Raw genomic sequence first — 9,891 nt, 5'->3', positions numbered from 1 at the left:
GCTAATTATACAAGAACAGTTCTACAACTTAAAGAAATGCAATGTGGTTGTGTATCAAAACTTTTAAGCTCAGTGCCTGGTAATTTCCATATCAATAATTTCCATTAGCGTAATGGGACACAATAGAAGTCTGCTCCTGGAATGAAAATGTGTAATGAGAAAAGCAATCAGAGAGAATCGCTTGGCAGCCAAGTAGATAACCAATAAACCAGTGGCCTGATCAATGGGTACTAGGTACATTAAATGCAGAAAATGATTCAGAAGTGTCCATTAGCAGAAATTTTAACAAATAAATTACATAAAAATAATCAATACAGCTAGCTGACAATGTAACCTGTAATAGTAGATTCAGAAGCAATTTCAAAGATCTGCATTGCTCACACTTAAATGCCTTTTCAAGTTTAGCATTGCAAACTACACCTCCTCCCCCATCTTAAAGCCCCATCTTTAATGCTTTTTCTGAACTAGCTTGTTGTTTCAACCTTACCATGCACTCATGAAAAATGGATAGAGGCGGTCATGTGGGTTTTCTGTCTCTTCGGGACACACCTTGCTGGAACACGCTGAATATTTGTTAATGGCTTTGGGGGCAAGAGCTATGACAGTAGAGCCTTTACTTTGCTTTGGAAGACAGAGGGAGGTAGCATGGGGGTGGGAGGGGCGGGGGGAGGGGAGGGGAATAGTCGTAAAGGCTGGATGGCTGCCTTTCAAACTTAGACAGGAAAATGTTTTGTAATGATTGTCCACAGGGTCAGCCTGGCTCTGGACTGGAGAAGGGGAAGCAGAATACAATTCCTGTGGCCTTGAACTCTGCCAGACTAATCAGAATCATTCCTTCCACTTTGCAACGGTTCACGGAGTTTGATTTTGTTCATCCAATAAGTGTTTACTGCTACAAACTTAGCAGACTGGGAGAAGACAGGATAATGATACCACTATTATGTATTATTTAGCTGGTATTAAGCTTTCATTTGCTTCTCTGGCAGAAGCAAGATTTTGCTTTGCTTAGGAAAACAAGCACGACCAGGCTACAAGTCATACTTGTGAAAGGCTTGCCCTGCCTTCAAGGGGTTTGATGCCAGGGTATAGGCGGGGAACCCGGGAGCCACTCCTGTCTTTCCTCTCTTTAACTTTCACGGTATGTTAGAAGGAAGCAGGGGCGCCTGGGTGGCTCAGTCAGTTGAGCCACCGACTTTGGTTCAGGTCATGATCTCACAGTTTGTGGGTTCAAGCCCCGCATCAGGCTCTGTGCTGACAGCTTAGAGCCTGGAGCCTGCTTCGAATTCTGTGTCTCCCTCTCTCTGCTCCTCCCCCACTCATGTTCTCTCTCTCTCTCACCTTCAAAAATAAATAAAAACATTTAAAAAATTTTTTTAAAAAAGGAAGCAGAAGGCTACCATTTACTGAACACCTGCTATGCATCAGTCACAATGCTAAGCACATGTAGGTGATATCTAATTTCACTGGCTCTTCCCCCCCACAAAAGTATTGCTAGTAATGGGAAAAATACATTATTTTGAACATCGAACGGAGAAACCCTCTGCCCATCGCAGTAGCAAAATCCCAAGATTCCCGGAGACAATATCAGCAGGGTCCTTTGATATTTTTTGTTTGTAATAAGGAAGTTAATCTAGCTGTTGTGAAGTAGGGCTGTTACCTGTCCCTCTTTAATGCCAAGGCAATGGTATTGGTGTTACTGGGGGCCCTGGCCACTTAAAATTTAAGCCACTTAAAATGAGATCAGAAAAAGCTAGAAACATTATCCTTTCAAAGCAGCAAATAGTATTAGGTCTCAAGAGGCACAATTTGAATACTTCTTTGGGGTAATTTCTGGAAAAGGGAAAGAGCCCCGTTAATTATGCATGTAAAAGTAAGCAATGCATCCATTGCTTTTAAGGGAAATTAGAAATAACCATCGATATTAAAGTGATGTTAAAGAGCAATAATTTTAAAGGCAAAATCATAATTCATAGCGATATAAAATGAACACGTCAAAGACTTCACTTCATTCATTCATTCATTCATTCAGGTACCAGTAAGATGATAAAACAGGTTGAAAGGAGGTTTCAAAAAGCAGGTACTTACACGGGCTGATACAAATGTGCTTAGTAGATGCAAAACTGGCTGGAGGGAGGGTGGTAGGGACAGTTTTCAAAATTCAATTGCGTGTTGTGGTAGGCAGAATCCTGAGATGCCTGCTCCCTGGTGCACATATCCTGTACAATCCCCTCCCCGTGAGGATGGGCGGGACTGTGGCTTTGATGGATTTCTCCTCCTGATTAGGTTACAGCAGGTAACAAGGGTGAAGGGATTTTGCAGATGTAATTAGATCTTTGAGACTTTGAATTAATCAAAAAAACAGATTATCCCTGAGTGAGGCTGACCTAATTAATCAAACTCTTAGAGACTACTGGACCCTTCTTGAAGGAGGAGAGTTGAAGTATGAGAGATTCTGCTGGCCTTTGAGAAGCAAACCTCGAGTTGGGGAGAAGGCCACATGGTAGGGAATGGCAAGGGGCCTCTAGAACCCGGGAAGTGACAGCCAGCAAGAAAGCAGGCTTCCATAACTTCACGATGAATTCTGCCAACCACCAGTGATCTTGGACAAGAAACCTGAACCACAGATAAGACCAGCCCAACACCTTGATGTCAGTCTGCAGAAACCCTGGGCAGAAGCCCCTGCTAAACTGTGCCTGGACTCCTGACCCACAGAAAACCCAAGATGATACATGAATCTTACAGGAAGCTGTTCAACTTGTGGTAGTTTGTTAAACAGCAAAAGTAAACTCATACACGTCAACAGAAAAGAAGTCTTTGTATTGCTATGGGTAAGCTACAACTTACAAAGCTGTAAACGGCTCAAGGCAATCAAAGGTGCAGAGGCCCCAGAATCAATCTGGAAGACAACACCTAGGTTTTCATTGGATGAGTTCAGTAATCCATGCGGTTCTTCCGATGAGAAATATCTCATTTGGTAAAGCGCCTGTTTCATAGACAAGACTGCTTGATTTTTTTTTTTTTTTAATTTGAAGAAAACTATTTTTGTTTTTCTCTGGAATGGATTTAGACTCCACTTTAATTTGTTTTTCTGAGCATGTGAGGGGGTGAGGGGTAGCTAGCCACCAGGAGCAACAGAGTGCAAACCAAAAAAGCCTTCAGAAAGCACCAGCAGGTGTGAGTACCACACACCAGTCACTGTTGAGAAAATGGAACTGGGCAAAATCCAACCTGGACCGTGAGGCTGATGTTCCACGTGCAGTGAAAACTGAGGCTGACTTCATCCACTGATCCATTATTCAAATAAATAAATAAACAAATAAATAAATAACCAAACAAATCCAGTGCCCCACCTGGTTCTAGACAGGGAGACAGTGACCCACGGACACCACATGCTCCACAACCTCACAGAGTTTACATTCTAAAGGACCCCAAATAACCCAGATTTGGAGATCGACACGGAAAAGTACCAGATCTGGAGAACTATAGTGATATTTGACCACAGCATTTAGCCGTGAAGACTTTCTGGAGGGTAAAGGTTGAGACCATATCCCTGTGGGTAGAGTTTCAGAGACAATTCAGTTGCTAATCATCCTAGGAAGAGGCATAGAGATCCAGGCATAGAGAAGGAGGGCGACGTCTCCAGGCACCTCACCTGGTGCACAGGTGCCAGACCCCTAAGGAAATACAGATTTGACCCCTGGTGTTGGGTTCAGCCTCAGTGGCCACATGGAGGCTACCCTGCACCCCTGGACAAATAAACACAGAAAATATAAGGTAATGCAATACGTTCTATTGTGTTGCTCTGTTTAACTCTGTAGTTAGTAATGATAATTACAGCTTACACGTGGAAGCGCTTTGCATATAGTAACTTACTTGATGTTCCTAACAACCCATCGAGGTAGGTGTTATTATTACTCCGGTGCTATAGATGAGGAAGCTGACGCAGAGAAAGGTTCAGTGACTTCTGCGCAGTCGCACAGCTGGTGAGTGCCAGAGCCGGGACTCCAGCCCAGACAGTCTGGCACCAGAGTCCCAGCTCTTCACCTTCACAGGGAGCGTCTTTGTAATAAGGGTTCCCTTGGGCACGGGCAGGAACCACCGCCGGGAGTAGTTCTGAAGCATACTCTGCCTTGCAATTTACCTCCATCGCCCCAAAGCTCCATTTCCTCAGGAGCAGGAGTCTGTCTTTAGCTGGACGACAGGAAATTAAGGGATTTTTATCTTCTCCTCCGGCCACAGTGTGGGGGCGTGCTGATTGTACATCAGGTAAAACCAAGAGTTCTTTTACCATCCTCTCAAATCTGTCATCTACTTAAAAAATGCTTTTTTTCCACATCTCTGCGCCTCGGCTTTCCTGCTGGAGATGCAGTTTCTCCTCTGAGTGTCCCGTCTAAAATACATACTGCTCTTCTCCTGACGAGGATTCAACCCCGGCCCGAGCTCTGGGACGGTGATCCCCTGCAGCTGTCCACGAACACTAACTAATACAAAGGATGACTGAGGGTTTCAAGTTTCCTGTTTACAGCCACCATCCAATGGGGATCTTTCTGGGAGAAACTGAGACTGGCAACAAATTAACAAGGGTCCGGTTATTTTACAGGGGAGAACAATGGTTCCTCTGACCACTTTTGATTCATTCCATCTCTGGTTTCCATGGAGCATCATAAAAGGATCTATGTGTGCGTCAGGACAGCGGACGGACGGAAGCGACCCGGGGCAAACAGGAGAGGAAGCTTCTGCCTCATGCGTCTCCATCCGAAAGTGAGTTTTCCCCAGCACTGGGTATTCAGTTCCTGAGTTCCGGAATTGGCGGGCTGCTCTGCCTGGGGAAATGACAATGACCGGGTGGGGTAACACAGCCCCCATTCCCGTGGTTGCTTTCTTCCCTTCTCAGAAGACCTTTGCCCCTGAGCTGCGGTCCCTTTACAGGTTTATGCTTGCTGCCATCTTTCCCCTTTATAGCCACTTGCTGGAAAATCTATGTGGGAAATCAGAGGTGCCTGCTGAACCGCCTCTGGCGGGAGAAGCCAGTTGAAGAATTTTCATAGGCTGACTCTGGAACGTAGGGGTACTACCACGCTTTGGCTGCCCAGAACGCCTTCCCGCTTCTTTTCACAGCTCCACGCCCCTTCTCAGTCATGTGATTTTAGAAGGCTTAGACCGTTGGCTCAGGAGCAGAGCACGTGATTTAGGATCAGCCAATCACTGCATTGCATTCTCTTGGCCGCCAATGATTGGTTCACTCATAACCATGTGACTTAATTAGAGCCATTTAGAGAGGCTGTAAGACTTTCGGTGGGAATTCTGGGAAGAAGATTCTCGTTCAATTCTTGCTGAACTTGAATGAGGTGTGAAGTTGGAGACCTGGTAACCATTATAGATAATTGGGGAGCTGTGGTCTTTGAATATGATCAAGTCAGGAAGAGAGAGAGACGCTGACTCTTGAGAACAGTACCTGAGCCCCTGAATCAGCCTATGTCTGAGCAAGTCCTGTTTCCGGACACTTGGCTACGTGATTCAATACCATTTCCTTCGGGCTTGCACTGTCTCGGGTTGCATTTTGTGTCTTGCAACTGAAAGAGTTGCCTGTTTCCCTGTAGGGATAGTTGAAGGAAGCTCCGAGAATAAGAGCTGCTTCAGCCAGGAAAGCAGTCCTCGCCTGAGGGTATTTGTCCCTTTACATTTATCATGAGAAAGCAAAATCTGCAAAATATGCTTTTAGAGCCATTAGCCTTCCTATTTCCTTCCATCTAAAACTGTTATTTTGGGGGGAGGGGGCGGAAATCTGTCCAGTTTATTCATCAGGTTATTGGTGGGCTTCCCTTAAAGTGAACAGACATGGGTTGAAATCCTCAATAAAACTCTAGCATGTCTTTTTTTGGTCACCATGCCTTTTAAATGCTTATGTTATCTCAATTACACCATCTTTTTAGCTAAGAGATGGCGTATGAAGACATTTGGCAGGGGACCCAGAATCACCTGAATCCCACCTTGGCCTTCCGACCCCGGCTCTCCACAGTGCCCCAGGGGAGCAGTAAGTAAATTATTTTTAGAGAGCGCTTTGATCCAAAACCTTAATGGAAATTCAAGTATGTAAGGTTGGACCTCATGTTCTTTCTCTTTATTGTTCAGTTCCAATTCTCAGATATAACCAGTCCATTGACCTAGACCTTTCCTTTTCTGGGAGAGCTAAGCCTGAAAACCTAGTTATGTTTAGGTTTGCAGACATGCAATCAGCGTAAGACACTCCATCTTGGGTCCAACCTTGGCCAAGCCAAGAGCTCTGAACATGCTTCTGATGAGAAGGTGAATGTGCCCAAGGAAAGAGGAAGTGAAGGGGTGGGGAGAGGGGCATCTAGGGTTGCCCTGCCATTCTGGCCACAAGGAAGGCAAAGAAAAAAAACTATTCCTCTATTACATGTGCTATAACCTTATTTCTGTTGAAATGTCCACCTTTGGAGAATGTGAGCCAATACATGTCTTGGAACTAATCTGACCCATACTCCCTCAGAGCAGAACAAAGCAGGAGGTAAAAAGAGAATTTCTGAAAGCTTGTTCTTAATAGTTACCATTATCATATTAGGATAATGCTAGCTATGATAACAAATCATCTCTAGAATTCCAACAGCCTAACACAAGTGTACTTTTTAAAAATTTTTTATTTTTTAACATTTGTGGTTTTTTGAGAGACAGAGACAGAGAGAGAGAGAGAGTTGGGGGGGGGGGGGAAGGGCAGAGAGAGACAGAGAGAGAGAATCCCAAGCAGGCTCGGAGCCGTCAGTGCAGAGCCCAGCACAGGGGCTCCATCCTACAAACTGTAAAATCATGACCTGAGCCGAAATCAAGAGTCAGACGCTTGACTGAGCCATCCAGTCGCCCCAAGTTCCTTCAGTCTTAAGGCTTTCCTTGAAGGCTAACCACTTCAAGGTTATGGTTTTCAACTTTAAGTGCACTTTGTCGTTACCCGAAGAGCTTTGACAATGCTAATAGGTGGGCCCCACTCCCGGAGATTCCTATTTCACTGCTTTGAGAAGCAGCTTGGGCACCAGTAAGTTTAAGATTCCCCCAGAGGAGTACAAAGTGCAATCGGTATTTCTCTAGGGCGTTGCCAGAGGGCCATTGTTTCAATGTGTGGTCCTCAGACCAGCAGCAACAGCATTTGGGAACTTATACAACTTGCAAATTCTCAGATCTCAACCAGATTTGTGGAATAAGAACTCCAGGGTGAGACCCAGCAATCTGTGCTTTAATAGCCTTCCAATTGATTCTGATGCATATTCAAGTTTGAGAATCAGTGCCCTAGTTGTCTCATCAAAGAGCCTCAAAGTTCTCTGCATCCAGGTGGAAGAGGAGAGAGGGAGTTTGAAGGAGCACGCATACTGCTTAACTACCTTGGACTGGCTGTGACCTCACAGTCTCTTGGTGATATCTAGTCCCATGGGTCCAGCTAGAGGTAGAGAGGACGGGGAAATGGGATCCGGGCTAGGCAGTCTGTTCCTGCCATAATCATACATTCTTGAGTTGTCTATACTGACCCTGAATTCCACACTGATTCAGGATGGAAGAAAAATGAAAGGCAATTCCAAGTTCTACGTGTAACATGAATGGTCAAGTCTCCTAAGACTAAACAAAAACCCAGAAAATGATATGCAAATTATTTATTTTGATACAGGATAGTATGGGTTCATTTGGACAGAAAAAATTAACACAAAAAACTTTCACAAATTTATAAGCAATATATCTCATCTTAAAATAGCAATTCTTCATTAAAGTGATAAAATCTCTTGAGTTCTCATTCCAATTAGATCTCTCTGTGATACATCGTGTGTCCATTCACTTCCCCCAACAGCTCAACAGCAACTCTGAGGCAGAGATAGAAGACTGGATCTGTAGGCACAAGATCCTTTCAGAAGCCAATCCAGAAGGAATCCAAGACTCCACCCAAGACTCCACTATGCTGCAATGGAGAGAAGAAAGACATTGAAGTCAGGCAGTTGGTGATTCGGTATCCTGGCTTTGCCATTTCCTTCCTGTGTAACCTTGGGTGAGATGCTTAACCTCTCTGAGCCTCAGGTTCCTCTTCTATGAAAGAGATAAAAAGTCCTCATTTGTAGAACTCTGGGGACAACTACAGGAAAAAACATAGGTAAAGAGGCCTAATATATCTTAGGTCTTCTAATCCCTAAATTCTCTCCAAACATTCAGGATGGGAATAGGCCAATAGAACACACGCAGATGACATAGGCCACATTGTGGTCTCCATACCAGGAGAATGCCATCTGGTTGAGTTTCGGCTGCCTTATGATGACAAAAAGAATTCAGGCCATTGTTGTCTCCAACAGGACACATACAGGAGAAGCACTGAAGATGCTTTGACATTGTCTGAGGGTGGCTAGATACAACCTATTCTTATTAAAGCTATTTATAGTGAGAAGCCTTTCAGGTCAGGCCTGCCTTTCCAGTCTGCCTCATTGGCAAGGTGATGGGCTCTGAGCTCTGTTTGTTATATGTTGCTCGTGGTTTCTATTGGTTCTGGCTTTGGTGGTTTGTTTCATTCACACTAGATGCCAAGGGGACCATATGGCCCAGTGAGCTAAGGAACAGCCTGGATATCCGGGGACTTTGTGCTGTCTGTGACACTTCAGAAAGTGACTCAGTTAGCCAGTGGTAACAGAAAAAAGAGAACCCGTGACTATTTCATCCATTTGAGCACAGAGACAACTCTAGCCATTTGAATGCTTAACGTATACACCAACCCCTTGAAAGCTAAAGTCTAATTTGGGCTCCATGATTCTAGAGGTCGAGGAGCCAGGGAGGGGCTGGAGGGGGGTGACACCAGGCAACTACTGGCACTTACAATGTTGTGCATCCAAAATAAAATAGATAGTTCCTAGATGTTTTTAACATCCAGATCTCAGAGTCAGTTCAGAGCTCATAACAATACAATGACAACTGGAATAAAATCGTATGTGGACAGTGCCTTCCAATTTACAGAACATTTTTATACAGCGTCGGGAAGTCGATCCTTACCATTTCTTGGGAGCACATAAGTTATCACACTTATTTGTCTTGGTCAGAGATCCTTTGGTGGCATGGAATATTTACCCACTCCAAGCTACCAATTGCATGTGTGATAGTCAGACGGCAGCACTCTCTAAGTAACGCAGCCCTGCGTCAAAGTGGCATTTTTCTCCCCAGTCTCGCCCGGAGCTAAAGCTGGGCAGTCGATTCTTGCTGCCAAGTTTACAACATGGTTGGGATGGTGAGAGCTCTACGGAATTCATGTGAAAGGTAATCCACATTCTCCCTCGTGCAGCTGCTCTTAAATTTACAAGGACATGTCCCTACATGGAGTCTCTGGATATTATACTAAGATTGTCACATGTCATTAACACAGTTCAACGCTGCAACTCAGCCGATTGGAAAACCTGATTCAATTGCAAATTTGTTTTTGGCAACTGCATAGCATCTTCCCAAAATATATTAGAGTTGCCATTGACAGATGGTTTGAGATGGGCCAAGGGAGGCTGTTGACAGATATCCTGAGATGGATCTTATTACACTGACATAGCTAAAGAATACCCCATGGGAAATGCCTTCACAGACCTGGAGGCTGGCGGAACAAGATGGCAGCCCTTCAAGAGAATTGCCAATAAAAAGACTGAAAATGGGCACAGCCTTCTGGAGGTAATCTGGCAGTATGTATGGAATCTTAAAACATTTATACCCCTTGACCCCGTATTTGTCTTTTCAAGTTGAAAGTGCAGCTCAGATATGCATGCAAAGATTTGTGTGTAGAGATTTTCACTGCGGCATTAACCATAGAATAATGAAGAGCTGCAAATCACCCGAAGTCCCACAACGGGGGCAGTTTGAACACACCAGTTATAT

The 9,891-nt window shown here is 44.5% G+C and overlaps 1 long non-coding RNA gene across 1 annotated transcript; it reads left to right on the top strand.

Moving 5' to 3' along the window:
• The first annotated feature begins 4,031 nt into the window (after nucleotides 1-4,031).
• LOC131487711 (uncharacterized) lies at nucleotides 4,032-8,978 on the top strand. Its single transcript, XR_009249907.1, has 4 exons — nucleotides 4,032-4,266; nucleotides 4,601-4,761; nucleotides 5,934-6,034; nucleotides 7,850-8,978. It is a non-coding gene; the product is annotated as an uncharacterized LOC131487711 (long non-coding RNA).
• Nucleotides 8,979-9,891: the final 913 nt, after the last annotated feature.

This window comes from Neofelis nebulosa, chromosome 10 (assembly GCF_028018385.1).
Source record: "Neofelis nebulosa isolate mNeoNeb1 chromosome 10, mNeoNeb1.pri, whole genome shotgun sequence".
In the NCBI taxonomy this organism is placed as follows: domain Eukaryota; kingdom Metazoa; phylum Chordata; class Mammalia; order Carnivora; family Felidae; genus Neofelis; species Neofelis nebulosa.
This window is presented reverse-complemented; position numbering and strand designations above follow the sequence as displayed.